At 35.5% G+C, this 24,580-nt stretch overlaps 1 pseudogene across 1 annotated transcript; it reads left to right on the top strand.

The window, feature by feature from the left end:
* The first annotated feature begins 4,959 nt into the window (after positions 1-4,959).
* Positions 4,960-22,883, top strand: LOC143564036 (DNA replication ATP-dependent helicase/nuclease JHS1-like; annotated as a pseudogene). Its single transcript, XR_013140776.1, has 31 exons — positions 4,960-5,110; positions 10,575-10,705; positions 11,288-11,737; positions 11,825-12,085; positions 12,163-12,224; positions 12,665-12,797; positions 12,922-13,032; positions 13,623-13,719; positions 13,850-13,932; positions 14,679-14,741; positions 14,823-15,033; positions 15,149-15,206; positions 15,280-15,390; positions 16,164-16,220; positions 16,337-16,471; positions 16,564-16,776; positions 16,858-16,932; positions 17,015-17,136; positions 17,245-17,317; positions 18,135-18,239; positions 18,329-18,496; positions 18,587-18,656; positions 18,746-18,897; positions 18,981-19,058; positions 19,146-19,238; positions 19,313-19,450; positions 20,980-21,019; positions 21,095-21,168; positions 21,256-21,390; positions 22,459-22,578; positions 22,675-22,883. The product of XR_013140776.1 is annotated as a DNA replication ATP-dependent helicase/nuclease JHS1-like (transcript).
* Positions 22,884-24,580: the final 1,697 nt, after the last annotated feature.

The following is a 24,580-nucleotide window of genomic DNA, read 5'->3' as shown; positions in this document are numbered from 1 at the left end:
TTGATATTTTCATTTTCTAAAATGGGTTTGTTGAGTGTTTTGTCTAAGACTTGTGTTTCTAGTGGTGTACTGATGTTGGAATCTCGCATATAGCAACCTACGATGGAATCTATGATGTCAACACAGTATAATGTGTCATCGTGTTGTTGCGGATATTGCATAGATTTTCCTATGTCAAAAGTGATTGCCTCGTCATTGACCCTGAGAGTGAGCTTGCCGGTGCAAACATCAATAATAGCCTTTGCGGTGGCTAAAAAGGGTCTTCCTAAAATCAGAGGTATACTTTTGTCTTCCTCCATGTCTAGAATTACAATATCACCTGGGAAAACAAATTTGTCAATCTTGACAAGCATATTTTCAACAATGCCCCGAGGATATTTAATGGATCGGTCAGCTAACTGAATGCTCATGCGGGTGGGCCTTGGTTCTCCAATCCCTAGTTTTGCAAAAACCGCATAAGGCATTAAATTAATACTAGCTCCTAGGTCATCCAAAGCATTGCTAACAGAGAAATTTCTTATAAGACAAGGGATAGTAAAGCTCCCTGGATCGGTCATCTTTGTTGGCAGCTTGCTTTGGAGGACCACTGAACATTCTTCACTTAGGGTGACATGCGAGAGCTCATCCAGCTTCCTTTTGTTTGTCAGCACTTCTTTGAGAAACTTGACATATTTTAGCATTTGAGCGATGGCTTCAAAAAAAGGGATGTTGATATGGAGTTGCTTAAAGAGTTCTAGAAACTTCCCGTACTGGGCTTCCAATTGTTCCTGCTTCAGCCTTCCAGGGTATGGAATAGGTGGAACATAAGTTCGGACTGGCTCCTTGAGCTGTACTGTGCTTGTTGGGGTCAGTCTCTCCTGTGTTTCATCAAGAGATTTCTTCTCCATAATTGATTCTGAAGTTGGTGGGACAACAGTGGTCGTACCGCTTCTGAGTGTAACGGCGTTAGCTGTCGCATTCGGGTTGGTGATTGTATTGCTTAGAAGAGTGCCAGGTGGTCTTTCGGATAATTGTCGGGCAATTTGTCCGATTTGAGTTTCTAGGTTCTGAAGTGATGCTTGTTGACTTTTGAGATCGGCTTCATGTTTTAGTAGTACTCCGCTGATATCAACAGCTCTTGAGTCGGCCTTCTTCTCTTCTTCGTTTGTTTTGGTCATGAGTTGGATTAACATTTCTTCGATCTTTGAGTAGCTTGGGTTTTGATGGCTACTAGAACTTTGATCTTGAAATTGAGGTTTACGTTGGAAGGGTTGATTCATCGGTCTCTTTTCGAATCCAGGTAAGGGTTGAGTGTTACCTCCGTCTTTCCAACTGAAATTCGGGTGGTTTCTCCATCCTGGATTGTAGTTGTTGCTGAAAGTGTTGTTTTATCGAGCGATGAAATCGACTTCTTCCATGGCCATGATGACTTGTTTACAATCATTCGTCTTATGATTTCCTCCACAAGTGTCGCAGGTGAGTCTGGTTTTTGATAGCTCGGCTTGAAGTTGTTCGAATTTTTTAGAAAGGGATTCAAGCTGTGCTGTGACAAGAGTGTTGGAATCGACGTGATGCATTCCTTTATGGATAGGTGTAGATCTTGGTGGGTTGTAAGAGAAACTCTTCTTTGCGGCCTTCTCCAGGACTTTAAATGCTTCGTTAGGTGATTTGGATCCCATGTCTCCACCAGCGATCTGGTCGATTGCCTGTTTGTTTGGACTGGATTGTGCGTCAAGGAAAGTTTGAACTTGTAACCATACGCTCAGTCCATGGTGTGGGAATCTTCTTAGAAAACTTTTGTATCTTTCCCATGCTGCGTGTAGCGATTAAGCTCAGCTCGATTGAGTTTTTTAACCATCTGATCTCAAGTAGCTCAAGAGCAGCTCGGCTCGTTTGCACCCTTATTATGTTGTTATTAAGTTTAGGGGCATGGTGGCTATTTTGGTTAGTTTGGGGGTGTCTCTTTGAATTTGGATTTCTATTCAAAATGAGGTGGCGGCGTAACTTGTTGTCCGTTTACCTGTCTCTTTGTTGTAATTTGTAACACCCCGGCTTAAGCGGAATCGCCCGAGTGTAACATACAGATTACTCAAAACACATGTGACATTATTATGTGACAATATTATCATTAATTCATTTAAAAGCATCAAGTACACAAGTTCAAAATAAAGAAAATACAAGGAAGTGAAATATTTCAAACATTTATTTAAAATGTAACAACTCGGGTTCTCATATAGTATATTAAATACCAATGCCCGACCCGTTTTCGTTTTCGGGTAATTTTAATCAATAAAATGTCAAGTTTATCGAGTTATTATTATTTTATTATTGTTTATTATATTTAATTAATTATGATTATAACTTTGAATTTTATACATTATACACCCATAAACTTAAGTTCTAACTCATTTTGAATCCAACCATGAACCCCAAGGACCATTTTGCAAAAATCTGATTTAAATAAGATATTATAATAATCCAAACTCAAACCCACAATCCATACATGTTTTTGAACCAAACTTGTGACCCGTTAATGTTTCTTGATCCTTAATCTTCGCAATATAATCAAAATTGATTTTACCAAATCATATATATGATTATTACTGTAAGGCCGCGTTCCCAGCGCCCTACATTGACGTTGGATTTACTAATAAACACGGTTCTAAATATCAGAGTTAATTAAAACTTTCGCGGAATAAATAAAACTTCAAACATTCATTACAATCATTCAAAACTTGTCTTAAAAAAAAGAACATAAATAGTTTATTTGAAACATCATGACAAAACTCTCTTGATGTCAGTCCCTTCAATCCTGCCATGTGTTCTTCTTTCAAGCCAACTGCTTCAATCTATTCACTTGCGTGCATAGTAAAAGTCAGCTACGCTGAGTGAGTTCTAGTTAATACAGGTAACATACAATACGTCCATATACTTACTATATACGCATCCGAAGATACATATAACATACTTAGCTTTTTACCTTTCTTCATACGTTCATACTTTCATACTTTCATTCTTTCTTTCATTCATACATATACACAAACATTTCGTCCTATAACCTTCGCATATATTATTAGGGTTTGTTACCTACATTCGCAGATATTATTAGGGTCTGTTCCCTACATTCGCAGATATTATTAGGGTCTGTTCCCTACATTCGCAGATATTATAGGGTCTGTTCCCTTCGTTCGTAAATATTATTAGGGTATGTTCCCTACATTCACAGATATAATTAGAGTATATTCCCTACCTTCACTCTACTATACTTTCATACTAACATTCATACAATTTCGCACATACCCTGCTTCATCGTTCATACATACACAATTATATATATTCTAACACTTACCTTCCTTGTTGATACGTGCAATATCCGAAGATCGTTCACGTACCGACAAGCTTTCGTTCATATCTACAATATAATATCAATCACATATATCATCCATGCATACACTTACCACTCAAGGTAAGTGTATGAACTAATCACATTGAGTATGCACACAGCCCCGAAAACATAACAAGGAAATGAGGCTAGAAACTCACTTGAACTCGGTTACGAACACCGTTAATGGCTATTCCTTTCTTTAGTTGTGCGCGACTAATTGTATAACAATTACAAGTATCAATTAACTATCACTACCCATATCGTGTTTCTAGTTTAATTCTCAACTCAAGAGAGGCCTCTGTCTCTCAACCGAACGTCTAAGGTGAGCTTCCCTAGGGGAACTACCTTATCTCCAGTGAAAATTTTAATAGATTTATTGGTTTGTTGGAGTTGACTCTTGATTTCTTGAGGGATATTTGAGGAACATCGTTCATACATAACCTCTATTGCTGCCCTACGATCCATGTAAGCTCCATCTTTGGGGAAGCCATTAAGCTCAGCTTCTACAATGACCAGAGTTGTGACTTTATTATGAGGGTTTGTCGGAGGGAAGCATATGCTCTGTTGGTTCCATGCGAGCATTCGTTGCCTTTTGCAAATCCGAATCATGTTTACCCCGAACATATTCTTTTTGCCCCATTTACCTTCTTTTGGATCCTTGAGTAGGTGAGCTAACTCACCATTTTGAACGACATCTTCAATTCGCTTCTTTAGTTGGAAGCAATCATTGGTATGTTGCCTAATGTCATTGTGAAAGGCACAAAATTTACCCGCATCCCGCTTGTTTGTTGGTTTAGACAACGGACGAGGAGGGTGGAAATTGTGTTTTACCTCCTCGGAGGCCAAGATCTCTTGTGGAGTTTTAGTTAGCACGAAGAAGATCAACTTGTCCTTCTCTTGTGGTTTTTGGTTTCGAGAAGGGCGGTTTCTGTCATCTGACCTTCTATGATCATGGTACTTCTGAGGGTGCTTCTCAATGAAGGACTGGAACTGAGGCTTCTTCCCTTCTAAGGGGTAGCTTCTTCAGTTTCTTTGATCACGTTTCCTTGCTTCTTGGTTGTCTAAGGTTTCCTCCCCCCGAAGGTAAGCTTTTGTACTTTCGAAAGCTTCTTTCATGGTCTGAGGAATATTCTCGTGAAACTTTTTTACCAGCTTTTTGGCCTTTATGGCGTTTATGTAGCCGGAAACACGCATCTTTTCTGAAGCCCCACCATAATTCAAGCATTTTTTTATATATCTATCCATGAAGATTCTAAGATCTTTGTGTTCTTTTTGCCTGATTTGGTGTAGGACAGCCGCATCTTTGGTGCACCTTCTTTGTTGAGTAAAGTTGGTCAGAAAGCTTTGATACAGGTCATCGAAGGAAGCTATGCTTCTTGAAGGAAGGTTGCACTCCACGTTGTTCTCCATCTTTCTATGGCTCCCGTCGATGATCTTCAGGAACTTCCATTCCATCATAGGTTTTAACGTTAGCCGACATCTTGATTTTTGTTTAGAACACAAAGATTGCTATATGTTAGGAGAAGCATGACAAGGTTGACGAATTTTAAGGTTGGTAAGGTTCCAAGTGCGTCAAGTCGCGTGTATTAGTGGCAATGATGCTTGGAGATTGGGTTACCACGGAATGCCTTAAGGCGGGGAAGCTTGCCATTGTAAGCTTCCTGGCCATGGTTGGCCATATTGAGACATTATCAAGGCAGCCATCTGAGGGTTTGTTATACCGGGCAGCACGAGTCCTGGTTGTAGGTAAGCTTGAGTCACGGAGCATGTAGCTTCTACCATATGTGATGTTACCATGCTTCTTGCCAGAGGTAATGACATTAAAGCTTCTGCCAGGGAGGTGCTTGTTGGGGGAGATACCACAACAGGAGAGTTTTGAAAAAGTTGTTCCATAATGAATTCTCCCGTTCCATTTGGTGTTATGGGTGAAGCTGTGAGGCTTACCATTTCCCGGGGAGAGCTTGTATTTTCATATTCTCCCATCTGCGAGCTACTAAGTCCTTGAGTGTTTCTTCTTGATGAAGAAGGTATGCTTGTGTTTAGTGGACGAAGTGTAGAGGAAAGTGTGATCTTAGGTTCTTCGCCATAATCTAACATTATCCTTATCCCCTTAGCTCGCTCTTCTTGAGCATAAATGTTCATTAGCTCCCTGAGCTGAAGGAAGTTCCGATTAACACCATCCAACGTCATATATATTCATTTCAATCGGAAGGAGAAAATCACTCCTCGGGGAGACTGTCCCACTTCTAGACGAGGGTGGTGTTTGGAATTCAAAGGATTGTGATGACATGACCAAGGGCCTGCTCATTTCCGGCGAACTGCAGCCAACGTTTCCTCTGGCGAAGAGTCGTTTTCTGGCAGATCATTGTTCGTAGGAATGCCTTAATTAGGATCACTCTTTTTAGCCATAGAAATATAATACTTGAGAACAATGGAGCCAAAACTACCAGAATTGTTGTTCTAAGTAGCGTTGGCCCCACTGTGGGTGCCACGTGTTGCTGCAACGGATATAACACACAAATAGAGTATGACGATTCAAGAGTATAATCCTATCGAAGCTTCCTAACCTGCTTAGAATCAAATAAAACATGACCGGTTAGTCTCACCATATGAGGGGGTCTCCTACAATCAAAATCCGGCGTGAGAATCAATGATATGATACGAGAGATATATTATGAGTTTGTAGAGAGAGTTTAGAGATAATCTAGGGAATGAGAAAATACCTTTGGTGAAATGTCCTATTTATAGGCAGTTTAGAAGCTTCTTCAGGGAAGCTGAAGCTTCTTAAGTAGAAAATGTCAGCTCTCCTTACAGCTCGTGTAAACTGGGCAGATGCCACCTGCACTCATCTTTTTATTTTTTCTTGTAGTTGCTTTTACTTTATGGCAGGTGTCAGCTTTTGAGCAGTGATGACTTTTTCTGAAGTTATTGTAGCATAAGCTTCTTAGTCGGCTTAGGAGACTTGCTGGACAAGTGTCAAGCTTCCCCTTCTGACAACTTATGCTTGCTGCTCTTTAGTTCATAAGCTTCTTTCTTGTAAGTTGCTTTTCTATTATTAAACTTGTAGGTGAGTAAGGGTACCCACGTCATCACATCTGATGTGATGATGATGAAAACAAAATATGTGTACTGCTATATTCTATGTTTTGTTTATCCAAATAGAAGTAAAAGTTTATAAGTCTAATTTGTAAACATATATATATTAGAGCTTCTGTGTCCAATAACACGTTATGAAATAATTAATTTTTTTTAACAACCAACTTTTCTATTTAATTTAATACAAAGGGAGACCACCAAGCAACTAACCACCACATAATTACATAACACCCGTTTAGACCATGAGTAGTCATAAAGATTCACCCCCAGGCATTATGCATCACGTGGCGTCCAGTCAGAGTTATGGCTTTATACAAAATATGGTGTAGTAATAAAGCCCATCCCCAGGCATTATGCGCCACGTGGCGCCCAGTCACTTTTACACTTTTATTTTTTTTTATTTTTTTATTAAGAATAATTAAATAACAATAATATTTTATTAAATAAATATTACATTAAAATAAAAAAAACTACTCGTCATCGTTATCGTCCTAGTTGTCTTCGCCCTCTTCGTCTTCATCGTCTTCGGCCTCGTCGTCGTCTTCATCATCGTCTTCATTGTTGCCCTCGTTTTGATCATCGTTTTCACCAGGCAAACGCCAATTCATCCAAAGATGTTGGATCAAATTCTCCTTTAGTGTGTTATGTATCTCTTTTGACCGCACGAAATCCGAGTTTTCTAGTTTTTGCTCCATACTTGTTGGAGTTCGTGGTGGATCCGGGTCCGGTATGAAAGTTGGACATATTGCTCTTCCATCGTCCTCGATGATCATGTTATGCATTATGATACATGCATACATAGCACATTTCATTCTTTCTAAAGACCATAGACGACATGGATTTTTAACAAAATGCCATCGTTGTTGAAGAACACCAAAACACCTCTCGATATCCTTTCTTGCAGACTCTTGCACTTTCTTAAAGTACTGTCTTTTTTCATCCACCGGGTCTTTGAATGTTTTAGCGATTATCGCATACTCTGGGTATATTCCATCACCCAGATAGTACCCATGATGGTAGAAGTTATCGTTAGCCCAAAACGAAGCAACGGGAACAGTCCCAGATATGTAACTCTCCATCACAAGAGACTGCTTTAAGACGGTTATGTCATTGTTGGAACCGGGAACACCAAAGAATGCCGACCAAATCCAAAGGTCGTATGAAGCAATCGCTTGAAGGCTGACCATTGGTCCCTTTTGGTCACCTCGTGTGAATTGACCTCGCTATGCAGTTGAACAATTAGCCCATTCCCAATGCATACAATCTACACTCCCTATCATGCTGGGGAAACCATGCACCCTTGTATGTGCCTCGTAAAGACGTTGTAGATCATTCCAGTTGGGCTCTATCAGATAATGTGGGCGATATAGTTTCACTATTCCTATATTTTACACAACTTTTATAAAATAATTGATTAAAGTAAGCAAGTTATATAACTATTTAAAAAAAAACGCAACGTACCGTAACAAAAAAACTCCAAGGTGTCCCGAGTTGTTTTATCGGTCATCTTTAAATATTCGTCGTTGATGTCAGTCGTGTTTCCGTAGGCGAGCACGCGTACGACTGACGTAACATTCTGAATAGCCGTGAATCCTAGCATCCACTGACCGTCCGTCTTTTGCTTAAAGTAATCAAGCTCACGCTCCAAGTCATTGGTGATGCGCATAAATAAATTTTTAGACATCCGAAAACGACGCCTAAAAGTCTTCGGGTTCTTGTATCTCGGGGAGTCGCAGAAGTAATCCGCCATCAACCGGTTGTTGGCTTCGGTACGATCTCGTTCGATATATGCTCTTTTTGAAACCGGTGGTGGTGGAGAGCTAATCGCACTCGCAACGGAACTCATATAAGTTGTCACGAGCACAATCGCACTCGTAACCGCCTCTTCCTCCGCGTCGTCTTGGGCTTGTTGGTCGGGCCTGAAAAACCGTTTATATATAGATGGAGGATCCATTTATATATTGAAGTTTGTGTGAAGAAATATAGAGTTGAAAGAGACATTTTATAAATTTGATGAGTTTTGATTGGGAATGAATTGATTTAATATATAGAAAATAATTTATTTTATTTTATTGATTTTGGCTCCCCAACAGTAATATTAACGGTAATAGTAACGGCTCTTTTTTGATTTTGGTGCCATGTATCGTGTTTTGTGTATAACTTGCAAAAAAAAAACCCATAACGACGATGGGCGGTGTTCCCCGGTGTTATGGGCTATAACGCAGCCCCAAAACTCTCGACTACGGACGATCTTAATAATCCCATCAATATGTACACACCTAGAATAATATTAATCAAAACGAAAACATACACCATTCTTCTCGTTCGAGATCCACCATTTTTCCTATATTCTTCACCAATGAGAACGAAAACCGTTTGATGTCTAAACATATTCACTTAACATTAATTAATATTTATAATTTTCTACTTCACATTCTAAGAGTCGTTAATAGTTAGGGACATAAACGAATCGAACCGAACGAAGCATTGTTCATGTTCGTTCGATTACCATTAAACTTGTTCACGAACGGTTCATGAATGCTAATAGAACATGCATCTTTTTCGTGTTAATTTGTTAAGAAAGTAACCTTGTTCACGAGTGCAAACGAACATGTAATATTCAAGAAAAAAACAAGATTCTTAATATAAAACATTAGACAAAATCACCTGAATTAAATATTAAGTTAAACACTTGAGATAATAATAATAATCATAAACATAATCATCCCCTAATTGTAGGTTTTATTATAATAATGTTAACTAAACAAAAGTTATATTAAACGATCTACTAACGAAACGGACTGGACATAAAATACACAATCATAAATTTTAAATGTTACGTTGGTTATTACAAATAAGCAAATTGGATTTTAATAACCCTGCCTTTTTTCATTTGGCCGATAATAATCACATTTCAGAAAACAGCAGCCTCCGGTTCTAGTATTTGTTTCCACCGGGCATTCGTTAAAAAACACTTAATGCTGTTAATTATTATCTTTCAAATTTCAAACTGATGTTTTAGGGTTCTTGATCGAAATATGGATACGAATTGATTGATGTAAAACTTAACTCGAAATGGTGCTCCAAATGACTTGATTTTTGTTATTTGGGAGTTTAAACACCAAATCGAAGCACCGTTTCAAGGTAAATTTTACATTAGTAATTCCGTATCCTCATTTTGATCAAAACCCTAAAACGCCATTTTGAAATTTAGAAAAAACTTAACAGTTTTAAGCTTTTTTATTGGCGAAAGTCCAAATAAAATAATTAGTGTGAAAGACGGGACTTGTTTAAACTATTTTCAAAGGTGAGATTATTATCGGTCAACTTTAAAAAAGTGTATTATTAATATCCATTTTTCCTTACAAATAAAATATTAAAATAAATCTTTAACTAGCGAACGTAGAAGAACATAAACGAACTCATTACCGAACATTCACAAACAACATTTATTGTTCGTTCCGTTAACTAAACAAATAAAATTTCTTGTTCATGTTTATTCATTAAACGAACAAACGCCGAACAATTCACAAACAGATTACTAAACTTTAGGTTGATTTACCAAACCTTTACTACACCACCTTTCCCCCCTCTTTCCAAACCCAGCAGTCAAAATTCATTTTTTCTGGCGGGAACTCCATTTTTATTCATCAATCTTTTTCACTCTCTCACACAAACACAAACACAAACAACACACCATTGTTGTTCAACAACAACATGCCTCCGAGGAAGAAACCCACCAAATCCACCACCACTGCCGCCAGTGGATCGAAAAAGTCCAATCAAATCCAACAACAATCATCTCAAAAACCCTCTAAATTCGGCATCCAACACTTCTTCGAACGCCACACTCAAAACTCATCACAAAGACAACAACAATCCACCACAAATAATAATAATAATAATAATAATAATAATAATAATAATAATAATAATAATAATAATAATAATAATAATAATAATAATAATAATAATAATAATAATAATAATAATAATAATGGGTCGGACCCGGTTCCCAATTGCAATGAAGTTAGTCCCAGTTCTGATTTGGGGAAAAACCCTACAAATGATTTCAAGAATATTAATATTAGTAATAATGGGGGTGGTGTGAAAGCTTCTTCTCAGAGTACACCTGTTGAGGATTTGATACCGGTTGTGAGGGATAATGGGATTCATCAATTGGAGGTTTCGCCCGACTTCTGCAACTCCGTTTCTCGAAAACGAATCAAGTTTTCACCTGGGATGGTAAGCTTTTACTTTTGGTTTTACAAATTTCACTTTTAAGATTTGCTTAAGTGTCTTTTACCTTCAAGTTTTAAGTTTACTAGTAGAGTGACAATTGTATCGGGTTGAATTGTTCAACCCCAACACAACCCATATTTTTTATTCGGGTCAAAGCCATCAACCCTAACCCGCGAACGCGACCCCGTAAAACGGGCTGGCGGGTAATATTCAAATTGTAGACGTGTTAATCGGGTTGGTGGGTAACAGTCAAGTTGTAAATGTGTTAAACGGGTTGGCGGGTAATAGTCAAGATATACACGTGTCAATCAGGTTGATGGTTTGCAGGTTTCACCTAGCCAGGTCTTATCAGTCTCTTAAATTCTGTGATTTTATTGAGTACGTTTGTTAATTTGTTTTAGCTTCAAGTTATATGTTTGCATATATGCAATGCATATAATACAGCTTGATCCAAATTTTACTTATGATCAACCAACTTTTTGATTGTGTGAAACTATAATGTTTACTATGTTTTATGAAACTTTAGTATAACGTGAGGCATGACATGTATTTTTTGTTTTGTTTGTATAAACAATATTATTCCAGTTAATAGACCAAAGTCAAGATGACGGAGATGATGAAGTCACATGGAAGATTTCACCGGTTAACGAGCGACTTCACGCACTCACAAATAATTTAGTGGACGGGCGAAAAGTTTTAAAAGGATGCTCGCGGTTCAACATTAAACAAAGTTTTGATAACAAGGCATGTGAAGTTAATTTTAGTGATATGATTTCATTTAGTTTAACATTTTAACAATCATTTTGATAATTTGATATGCAGCTTAAGGGGATCAATTTGGAAAGCCGTAACCTTGACCAAGATATGATTGCATGTGATAATACTAATAATAATGAGAAACCAAGTGATAAGAATAATAATAATACAAGTTTTAGGAGTCCTTTCACGACTCCACCGTCACGCCATGAAAAGGTTTCTGATAGTATTGATGCTAATGGAGAATCAAGTCATCCTGGTTCAAGGCAGCACAAAAAGGTAAATTACTTTTATGCCCTTGTTCAAAAGTACACTATAAAACGATATCATACTATCCAAGCACTCATTTATGCGTTATTTTCATAGGCATTGCTTGAGTTGTTAGATCAAGTAGAGGATGTAATTTGTGTTGAAGATCAAGTATCTACAGATGATATCAAAACTGCATCAACTTCATATGGTAATAAGCGAAACAATGGAGCACACGTTAAGTCTGATGTTGTGCAAGGGCCAACAGTCAAGTCAACTGAAAAAGTCAACAAAAAGCCGCCCAATGTCTATTTTCTTGTGTTTGAGGTATTCGACAAACAGCTTGTTAGTTCGACTGGATCTCAGTATACTTCAAAGGTTTGCTTCTCAAATCTTTTTTTCCCCGATTTTACCCCTGTGCTTTGAGTTTTGTTATAATATGATAACATGTTCAGGTTTTAAGGTTACTGGACGAAGAATGTGGAGAAGAACGGTCTGTATATTTGTCAGATGATTGGTATGTAGCTAAAGTTGACTTTTTAGTAACTTTTTTATTGATCATTATGTTCAAGTTCATATTTGTTTAATTTACAAGTAAGGAAGCGGGTCGGTTTGATTGGTTAATAAGTAAAGTTTAAGTTAAAAATTAACTTGGTCAAACGGGCCAAAAGTCTTCTAAAAAGCATTTAAATGCTTATGTTTTAAATTGTTTATTTAAATGGATATTTGTGTTTATTTCATCAATATAGTTTTGTAATCATATACTCACATTATTTTTTTACTAAAGTTCAAGAAATAGAACAAAAAGTGTTGACCTGACCTGATTTTTCGTATCCTACATAAACTAACCGGATTTCAACATAACTTATTTTCAACCCCCCCCCTCTTTATTTGCCACCTGTACGGTGACACAATTTATAAAAGGAAATTTATCATATTTTAGAATTTATATTTCAGGTTTTATAGTGTTATAGCACCTGGAGATACTGTACATGTTATTGGTGAATTCAATGAGGATGGAATATGTGAAGTGAACCGTGAAAAAAATTTTCTAATCGTTCATCCGGATATATTGGTGTCTGGAACTCGGGTAATTATTATCAATCTTGTTTTTGTTAGCCATCCTGTTTAACTGCATTAATGGCTAATGTGGTACAATTGTTTAATCATAATTTTTTGAACGAGTTCTGAATTATAAATTAAAATGCTGACAGGTAGCGGCTAGTTTCAGCTGTCCACGGCGCATGGTTTTGGATGAGAGGTTAAAGAACAATGAACAGGCTGCTCCAGCATTAGTTGGCACCTTACTGCATCAACTTTTTCAGGTCATTTGTTTTAACACTATTAATCTTTCTTTGGTTTAAACTAGAGGTGGTCAAACGGGCGGGTTGGAGGTCAAAACTGGTCGGATCAGGTTGACCCAAAATGTTTTTCTCCAAAGTTGTGTTTTTTCATAATTAGTTAAGTCTTTACAATTTACAACTAATCTATACAATAAAGTGATTTAAGAGGTTTTATGCATTAAAATTGCAGTTTGAGATACTTTTAACCCATTTGACCTGCTCTGTTTTAAGCTATTTTTTTTAGTTGTTAGCAAAACACTTTTTCTTTAAAGTTGTGTTTCTTTTTCATATATAGTTGTCAGATGTGGTTAGAAAAATCCAATCTATATAATAAAATGATTTAGGAGGTTTTATGCATTAAAACTACACTTGGAGTCACTTTCGACTCGTTTGACCGGCTCCCTTTAAGCTAATTTTTTACTTGTTAGTGATAAAACATAACGCAAAGCAGCCCATTTACAAGTGAACGGGTCATAATTTGCATGTCTTTGTAAAAGAACATTTTGTCCCCTATTAAAGAATTAATCTTTGCAATTATATTGTAAGTTGAATGAGTTATATTTCTTTTTTAGGCTGGACTTATTAGGGATAATCCAACCAAAGAGTTTCTTGAGGAGTATGCAAGAGTCTTGCTTCAAAAGAATTATGAGAGCCTATACGCCTGTGGAGGTGAATACATCAATGCATATTCAGAAAATGAAATGAACTAATTTATATTAGGCTATATTATTGTATAGTTTAATTTTCCCAAAAGTTTCACCTATATGAAATCAATCTTTTCTTTTGGTTGTCATTGCAGTAAACGAACGTGATATTCACAAGACCATGATCGAGGCAATTCCACGATTGTTAAATTGGATCTTGCACTTTCGCGATTCAAAGGTGCCAAATTTGTTAATGTTAACTACAATAGGATCTAAACTTAATCAAAAGCTTCAAACTTCAGTTGTTATTTTTGCATTCATGCTAGGAGCTAGGCTTGTAAACTAACCGAATGAACACGAACGGGGCATATTCGTGTTTGTTGGTTCAACTTTAACGAACGGTATTTTCTTGTTCACGTTCGTTTGTTAAGAAAATTAGTGTGTTCATGTTTGTTTATCTTCGTCTGTTAATAGTATAAATGGACGATTCACAACTGTAAAGTGTAAATGGACATAACAAAAGAACTTAACTGAACACAGATGCACGGACATAACCGAGTGGATACCAATTAAAAGTTAACGTAAACATCAATCCATTGAGCCTAACAAATTAATAAATCTATACCAAATATATTTTCGTTTCATAAACCTACACTAAATTGTAACGGGCTTCAGTATTTTATATGAGTGTGAAGAAAAGTAAACGAATGAACATAAACGCGTATAAGTGAATGAATGTAAATGAACGTTACAAAACATAAATGAACGTGAAAAAACGAACATAAACGCGCACAATTAAACGAACGCAAATGAACGTTTGCAAACATAAAGGAATGTACGAGACATATATTCATGTTTGTTTGCTTATAATAAACGAACTTCCTGCCAACGTTCGGTTCGTTTACCTATTAGGAACTTTTTTTTTCTTGTACACTTTGAACCAGCTAGCTATACACATGTTTTAACTGCTATTGATATATGCAGGGCCTGTCTTCTAGTGTTGATTTTGGCTTTAATGATGGAGTTATGAAGGTGAAAATATCTGAGGTAGGCATCTCATTTGTGTTGTGAATATGTATACTGATGACCAAATTAAATTTTTTATGTTTGGATTTGTTTTCAAATTAGGTGATTGATATTGAGGAGATGGCGTGGGCCCCAAAATACGGTTGAAAGGAGTTATAGATGCATCTATGCATGTAAAAGTTGCTTCTAAACCTAATCAAACCGCTGATTTTATAATGCCCCTAGAGTTCAAAACCGGAAAAGCAACTAACGGTCATGCTGCCGTTGAACACAGCGGACAAGTGATGTTATATACTCTTCTTATGTCTGAAAGGTGTTCTATATATACACTATATTTACCATAAATACAATTTCCATTAACTTTTATTGTTCTTGTTTACTTCTTTTTCTCTCTTTCTTTTTATATTTTATTTTTATTTTTATTGTAGGTACAAAAAGAATATAGATTATGGTCTACTATATTATCTCCACACAGATCAGACACAGGTAAAACTTAACTCAAAATGCTTAATTTATAGGTGTGGTTAACATATCTTAATTATTATTTACTTTATTAAAGGGAATTTCTGTTCGGCGATCTGATTTGGTCGGGCTAATTATGAGACGTAATGAGCTTGCAAGTGATCTTCTGAAGGCATCAATGACTCAGCAACTTCCACCAATGTTGCAGGTTTTTAATCATACAATATCCTATGAATCTGTACTCTGTAGATATTTTATGGAGGTGCCAGTTTTGATTTACATACTTATTAATGGGTTAACTGGGATTATGCTTATCTCTAACGTGTCAGAGGGTAAAATAAAAAAAAAACTTTATAAAGGAAACAGGTCGTAAGTAACTCAGAGAGAAATTACAGCGCACAAAATCTTTTACACCATTTTTTTAAGGTTATGCTATACATACACCACCTGGAAATCTGCACACCAGTATTCCTGTCACATCATTCGGGTCGTATGAGGTTATACGGCTTTATGACTCTTGTAAACTAAAAACTTGTTACATCATATGGGCCGTATAAAGCAAACTTTTGCATCATACGACCCGTATGACTTCTACACAAGTCACAAAACACATGTTGTAGTTAGTTTTAGTTAAGTTGTACGAGTCCGTATAGCACACTATACGGGCCTGTATAATAATTCGTATAACACTTTATTCGGGCTCATACGAGCATTTTCACCATATTCTAAAGGCCATATTGCTCATACGTCTGTATGACTTGGCGAAAAAGTCATATGGTCTGTATGACTTATTAGTGGTGTATGGATAATATGTGGTGTGTGTATAGACTTGCTCTTATTAAAAGCTTAATTGCCCATAATCTTTTGGAAAAATAGCAGCAGAAATTATCTGTTTTGATAAGTTACCTAGCCACCTATTTTGCCACCATTAATATTCTGTGATGAATTACTTTCAAGTTAATAATGGTTTTCTTGTTGCAGTCCCCAAACATGTGCAAAAGTTGCAGGCACCTTAAGGCTTGTACAGTTTACCATAAGGTAAGATTTTTGTTTTATGGAAACAATATACTTATAATGCATACAAACTTCATAATTTATACAGAAGTGTAAGCACATTTATTGTTTTTCCTTGACGGTTTTGTTATATTTTGAAGGCACATAGTGGAAGCATTGAAGGCAGTGGATTAGCGGATGTTTACACTTCACTTGTGAACCATATAACAACTGGTCATTCTAACTTTCTTAAGAAATGGGAACGGTTGATTGACTTAGAAGCAAATGAATTGGAGGTATAAATTTGTAAATACAAACTACATCCATAACCAACTCCATGCTTATCTTTGTTTTTTGTACCTTCTCTTTTTATGTTTTTACAATTCAGGTTGTGAGGAAAGAAATGTGGGGTCCGCGCAGTATGAACGGAGCACATTCAAGTACTTGTTTATCCTCCATTGTTCTTGACACTTCAGATCAAGTACTACATAAAAACTTAGTTCAAGGCAATCGGTTTGTTTATCGATTTACGCGCCAGGATTTAAATACTTCATCTTCAGGAAAGGACTTGGAATGCTCGCTTAGAACTGGAGATTACGTGGTAATTTTTTGACCAAATTATTTTGTTGATTCAGTTTATAAACTTAGAGTTAGTTATAATCTCATGTTTACTTATTCTTAGATCTTGAGCACGGATCCCGCACGTCTTGTGGTTGGACGGGGTGTAATAATGGACCTAACTCGCATCAATGTCATGGTATGAACATTTGCTTTGTTAGTTATAGTTATATAAAACTTTTGTTGTTTTATAAATTTTAATTTAGTGTTTTTTTGTACAGGTTTCTTTTTCAAAGCGTTTAAGGCTTCCTGGTAGCAGCCCGTCTAAAATCATTCATGATCTTTGTCAAGAGGTTTGGAGGATTGACAAAGATGAATTTGTAGCTTCATTTGCAATGATGAAGTAGTTAGAGATTCTCATTATTATTTTGACTTTCAAAATGGCTTTATGTTATCTTATAAATCACATATTCTGCAATTTATTAATTTATTATCTATTGTCAATGTCAAGGTTCAATCTCATTCAAATGTTTCTACAAGATGATAGAAGTTCCCACCTTCGAAGCATGATTGTTGATCTTAATGTGAGTGCTCACTAGTCATGCTAAAACTCTTCTCAAGTACTGCAAACGAACCGAATGAAAACAGAGCAAGCTTGTGTTTGTTCTTTTAAATGTAACTGAACAAATGATTGAATACGGACAATTAAACGAGCAGGGTATTCTTGTTTGTGTTCGTCGTTAAGAAAATCAGTGTATTCGTTTATGTTCGTTTGTTAACAGTATAAATGAATGGTTCACAAACGTTAACAAACAAACATCACTGAGCTAAAGTTGATTTTAAATGTGGGAACAGCAACGTGTTGGGCCTAAGAAGTTATTAAAACTAGATTTCGTTGTAATGGGCCTAAAATACATATTAGGGAATGAAGGGAATAAATATAAGCAAATGTAAACAGAAATAAATGAATGTAACCGAACAAACACAAACGAACTTAAATGAAAGACCTGGACATGTCTTCATGATAGTTTAACTAAATGAGCATTTTTTTTCTGTTCACGTTCGTTCGTCTATTAAATAAACGAACCTCCCGTCACAGGTTCATGAACGGTTTACTGAATGTTTGTTTCATTTACAAGCCTATTCACATGGGCGGCAAAATGGACGGGTTGTATAACAGGTCAACACGGGTCAGGTTGACCCAAAATACTTTTTATCCACATCTCTTATATACAAGAAGTGTATGATTACATAGTTATTTTATTTCAATAATAATATGATACTCAGATAATTGATTTATGAGACTTTATGCATTAAATTACACTCTGAACAACTTTTAACCCTTTTTCTAGTAAGCTATTTTTTTAAAATATTTTTTTTCTCATGTACATATTTCTGTTGGCTCCTAGATATGATGGTGGTTGTATATTCAGTCAAGATCCAGCTGTATCATACATTTGGTCAGAAAAAACATTAAACGACGATCAACGCAAAGCAATACTTAAGGTTACCATAGTAATTTCAGTACATGATTAAACTTAATTCATATATGCTCTTTTTAGCTTACTTATGCAACTTATTCTGTTAATTTTCAGATACTTACTGCTAAGGATTATACACTTATTTTAGGTATGCCCGGAACAGGCAAGACCTCCACCATGGTCCATGCTGTCAAGGCATTATTAATGAGAGGTGCCTCTATTTTGCTGACATCATACACCAACTCTGCCGTTGATAATTTGCTCATCAAATTAAAATCTCAGGTATTATTTTTACTTTATTACACTCTGCACACTATTAAAATTAACCACTATGTGTTTTTATGAACCAAATTGAATCTTTAACTATTTTAGGGCGTTGATTTTATACGTATCGGTAGAGAAGAAGTCGTGCATGACGAAATCCGCGGTCATTGTATTAACGGTTCGATTCATTTACTCCAGGATTTTTTATAAAAACAACCTATTATCATTTTAATTATACATGTTTAATAATATTTCAACTTTTCACAGGGGCTGATATGCAAAGCACCAAAGATATTAAGACGAGACTTGATCAAACTAAAGTTGTTGCAGTTACATGTTTAGGGGTGTCCAGCCCTTTGCTTTGTGACAAGAAGTTTGATGTATGCATTATGGATGAAGCTGGACAAATCACACTTCCTGTATGTAATTCTGAACTCCCCCTATATTTTGGTAATTTTTTTGTAACATTTGCTTGAAATTGAAATTAGGATTTTGTTTGTAGGTTTCATTGGGACCTTTGATGTTTGCATCAATGTTTGTACTGGTGGGAGATCATTATCAACTGCCTCCACTTGTGCAGGTACTTATATTTGTATGTTCGTTATTATTTGATAGTATTTTTGTGGACATGACATGATAACTTATCATGTATACTCTGGTATTCTAGAGTACTGAAGCTAGAGAAAATGGGATGGGTGTGAGTCTCTTTTGCAGGCTTTCAGAAGCACATCCGCAGGCGATTTCCGCTTTGCAAAGCCAGGTGTATATCAATTATCTTTTATAGCCCAAAATGCTTTCGATAAATATGATAAATTTTTATATTGTAACTTGCAGTATCGTATGTGTGCACCGGTTATGGAGCTTTCAAATGCATTGATATATGGTAATAGGTTATGTTGCGGTTCTCCTGATGTAGCAAATGCAAGACTTGTGTATACAAGTTCAATCTCTTCTTCATTATGGCTAAAGAAGGTAATTTTTTTAGGACTATTTTCATATCTATCTATACTATATATAATGAGGGAAAGATGGGCAAATTAAGACGGTGGTTTTTTAAGGGAATTACAAACATTCAAGCATATGGTAAAACCTAAAATGAGGACAAATATGTCATTCTAACATTAAATCTCACGTGTGTTTCATTATTTTCCAAAATAGTTACAAGAATGTCCCTTTAACTTTAATCATATTTTGCAAATTTAAGAAATAATTATAACTTTGGTCATTTATCTTTTAACTATTTATTCTTCATAATTTCATTTTTAACCCAAATGCCCCAACGATTTTTAAACAGATATAACTTTTTCATACGTTAATATTATTTTTTTTAAAATTGCACCATAAAAACAAGCATTTAATTCTCTTTAATTTGAGTATGATATTGTCATAGTTTCTTTTCAGTTAATTTTTTTTACATATAGCCGTTTGTCGTCCGGTTTTAATGGTCTTAAATTAAACCATGAGCCAAGCCAATTATTAACGGCTTTTGGTCGCCAAATCTGAAACTAAACCGTTGAAAATTACCCAACAAAATCCATTAACAATGGTTTGGTTCCGTTTCGTTTGTACTTCGATATTAAAATAAGTTTAAAATAAGAACTATGAATCTACATATACCAATAAATGGTTTCACAGTTACAAACGAAACGACGAACACCCATAAATCTATAATGTAATTACCAATGTCCGTATTCCCCGCTGCATCGCGCGGGCACCCGTCTAGTACTATATATAATGTGGCAGCGAAGGGCAAATTAAGACGGTGTTTTTAAGGGAATTACAAATTTTCAAGCATATGGTACAAGTATAAAGAAGGACAAAGTAGTCTTTTTAACATAAAAACTCACGTGCATTTCATATTTTTCCAAAACATTTACAATATTTACCCCTTATCTTTAATTAACTTTTGTAAAATTAAAGAATAGTTACAACCTTGATCCTTCATCTTTTATGCATATATTCTTTATATTTTCATTTTTAACCCAAATACCCCCGCGATTTTTAAACGGTCATATTTTTTTCGTACGTTAATATTTTTTTTTTAAAACTGCACCATAAAAACGAGCATTTAATTCTCTTTAATTTGAGTATGATATTGTCATAGTTTTTTTTCCAGTTAAAAATAACATTTTACGTATATATGTTTGTGGTTCGGTTTTGATGGTTTTAAATTAAACCGCGAGCCAAGCTGTTAGCAACGCTTTTGTCGCCGAAAATTAAAATCGGACCGTTGAAAATTTAACTCAACAAAACCAAACCATTAGCAATGGCTAGGTTCAGGTTTCGTTTGTACTTCGATACTAAATTGAGTTTAAAATAAGAATTATTAATCTTCCTATACCAATAAACGGTTTCACGATTACAAACGGAACAGTGAACACCCATAAATCTATTACGTGATTAATTATCAAGGTTTGTATTTCCCGCTGCATCGCGCGGGCATCCGTCTAGTATATACATATATATGTGTGTGCTGATGTGGTTTTCACCACAATCTTCAGGTTTTGGATCCACTTAGACAAGTAATATTCGTCAATACAGGTTTGCATATTCTCTAATTATTTTTAAGGTGTTAAGTGTTACACATGCTTACAAAAATATAACCTTTTTACACAGATCTTTTGCCTGGTTTAGAGGTTAAAGATTGCAAGACTGTAAATAATCCACTTGAAGCATACATAGTCACAGAGGTACACATTAAAATGACAACTTAATTTAATTTTCTATTTTTTTGCCTGCTGCTTGATTTTGATTTGTTTTTGTTTATATGTTTGCAGATAACTGATAAGTTGACTAGTCAAGGCATCCGAGGTGAAGATATTGGTGTTATAACTCCTTATAACTCTCAAGCCAATCTCATAAAACAATATGTATCAAATTCAGTTGAGATACACACAATTGACAAATATCAGGTAATGTTTTATTTTTATACAAAGATATATATTTCTTCAATGCTGAAACCTTTACAAACAGAGCTATGTACATCTTCAATTGCTCGAGGTACATATAATTTAGGGGCATTCATCGTGTTGGGTTGAATCGTTGAACCTGAACACGAGCCATATTTTTCTTTTTTGTGTTATTCACATCAACCCTAATCCAAACACACTTAAAATCATGTAACCCGAGCACAGCACGTTTAATCTATTTTTCTAAACGAGTCTAAACGGTTGACGTGTTGTAATCAAGTTGTAAGCATGCTAAACGGGTTTGGAGGGTTGTAATATTTGGGCAAAGGCCGTAAAAGGGTTGACCCATTTAAGTACACTTGTTGACCTGTTTGTTTAAACGTGGTTAACAGGCCAACCCGAACACACATTTATTTAAATAGTCAAGCGGTGGATGTGCCATAATAAAGTTGTAAGCGTGTTAAAAGGGTTTAAGGTCGTAAGTAAACAGAACCTTTTTATCTAAATGAGTCCAAATGGCTAAGGTCGTAAACAGGCTGACCCATTTAAGTAAACTGGTTGACCTGTTTGTTTAAACATGGTTATGTTAACAGGTCAACCGAACACTACCCATTTAACCTGTTTTTCTAAATAGTAACGGCTGATGTGTCGTAATCAAGTTGTAAGAATGCTAAAAGGGTTGGGGGTTGTAATAATTGGGCTAAGGTCGTAAATGGGTCGACTCTTTTAAGTAAACAGGTGACCTGTTTGTTTAAACGTGCTAAAGGTCAACCCGAACACGACTCGTTTAATTAAACATAAGACGGCTTGGGTTAGGTGTATGACCACCCAAAACCTGATTATTTAAATGTCAAGTTCGGGTTGTCATGAATCGCCACCCCTATGGGATATTGCATTGAATTTGACAATCAATGTGAAAATTTGTCTTTAAAATGGACTTCATATATAATTTGCATGTTCAAAATTGTTGAATATAACACGCATTTCAAAAAAAAAAAGGAAAGAAAAAAAGGAACAGATGATGAACAATGTTTTAGCAAAGTCTCATGATGTTTTTTGACAACAATGTAGGGAAGAGACAAAGATTGCATATTGGTATCCTTTGTAAGGTCAAGTAATAATCCAAAGAACTGCAAATCTTCACTTCTTGGTGACTGGCACAGGATCAATGTGGCCCTTACCCGTGCCAAGGTTCGTGTTTATTTTATAATAATACTTACATTATGATTGTCTGTTTTAATAGGAATACTATGACTTATGCATGTTTTGTTTGTCTTTTGGGTGCAGAAAAAGCTGATAATGGTTGAGTCACAAAGAACATTGTCATGTGTTCCAATACTTAAGCTTTTAATTGAGAAAGTAGAAGAAGGGTGTTCTCTATTGAATGTAAATAAAGAAGATATTGATATTAACAGTCAACACAAAGGAGAGCTTAAGAGATGCTCTCAGTTGAGCTAACTCTCACTCTAGGTTTTTATGTTGTATTCCACAACTCATTTTTGGTTAATATGAAATAAGTTAATTCAACTCCCATATGGTTTAATTGTGGCAATCCAGTCTTTAATAATATAGTTTTTACAATTATTTAAATATTAAATTCTAAAAATGGAATATTAAAATTAAATTAGAGTGACAATTTACAATAACTTTTATCCAGCTTTGATTCTTTGAAATTGTAGAAAATTTGTTTGTTTTTGTTATGATGAGGTGACTTGGGTTGTGTCTGACTGTCTTGTACCAAACTCCTAACAGATCAAATAACAAAGTTAGGAAGATGTCAGATGCCAAATGCCTTGAACAAGTCTAACGAGAGTTTTATTCTTTAATTTAAGGTCATTCATTCAATATTCAACTTCATAAATTATCTTATTCATAATAGATTTATTATCTTATTACGATTTATAATCATAAAATAACAGATTAGATTCCAGAAACTAACAGTTAGACTCAACGTTATGGGCTGTATAGGGGCTTTAAAGGGGGCGGCATAGGCAAATAACACCACCACGATGCGATTTAGGGAGGCAGCATAGTGGAATGCGGTGTTCCAATGCCTCTCTCTCTCTCTCTCTCTCTCTCTCTCTCACACACACACACACACACGCATTTGTACATATAATGGGGGCGGTAAGGGACTTTAAATCACAACGGGACTTTATGGAGCATGGCTTTAAAGCCCCCATTTTCTACGTGACGGTGATGTGGAGGGACGGCTTCACAGCACATGTTCTTATACAATAAACCTTTTGTGTTGATTTCTTTAACTATATGGAAAGAAGAGGTAGTATATCCTTCCTCCTTAAAAATTCTGTGAACTTTCTTTCCTTAATACTTCCTTTATTAGCAATTCAACACATGGACCGGTCATCCAAAAAGTAAAAAAACTATATATTAGTTCATTTTTCTTGATTAACCCGGTCGCATGAACAACCCAAATTGTGTACATTTTTAAAATAAAGTACTTGAGACATGACAACTAAGAGTTGATATATTAAATGATTTTCTTTTTTTCTTTTCAAACAATTAATTTTACATATGATTCGATTTTTGTTTAATAACTCATAATATTTAACATTTTATAAAATATCAAAAAACACAGTTTTGTTTATTTTTTTTAATGAAAATTTCGATATAATTTTATTAAGAATGGAATACTTTCAAAAATATGTATTTATTTTAATATGACATCGTAAGATTTTTTTTCTTTTCTTGTTTATACTTGTAAATAAATTATTATGTTGGCGGAATGTCACTTATACATTATCACTACTGTTAGTGCAATATTTGTTGTCCGTAGCTGATCGAATAGGCTAGGTGTAGTTTAGTCAATACACTACATGTAATATGGCCCATTTGCTATTGATTGTACAACAATGGGGTTCATTCGTGATAGACTAAGCTCATTCGTTAGCCTAGGAGCACATACGCTAAGGATGTAGTTTACGTGGCTCATTCGTTAAAGTAATGCCCATTCGCTAAGGATGTTTAATGAATGGGAGGTCATTCGTTAACAGTATCACCCCATTCGTTAGTGATGTTAACAAATGGGGCTTGGTCTATAAATAGGCAGATTCTGTTCATTTGGCATAGAGACCCATGCTTATTTATTCCACAAGTAACATTATGCTGTCGGATTCTCTCTAGGATCGAGCTTAACGTATGTAATGTGTGAATCCTTAACGTTATCAATAAA

The sequence above is a fragment of the Bidens hawaiensis genome, unplaced genomic scaffold, assembly GCF_021521415.1.
Source record: "Bidens hawaiensis isolate Kalapana, Puna unplaced genomic scaffold, B.hawaiensis_p1.1 tig00021692_1, whole genome shotgun sequence".
Taxonomy (NCBI): domain Eukaryota; kingdom Viridiplantae; phylum Streptophyta; class Magnoliopsida; order Asterales; family Asteraceae; genus Bidens; species Bidens hawaiensis.
This window is presented reverse-complemented; position numbering and strand designations above follow the sequence as displayed.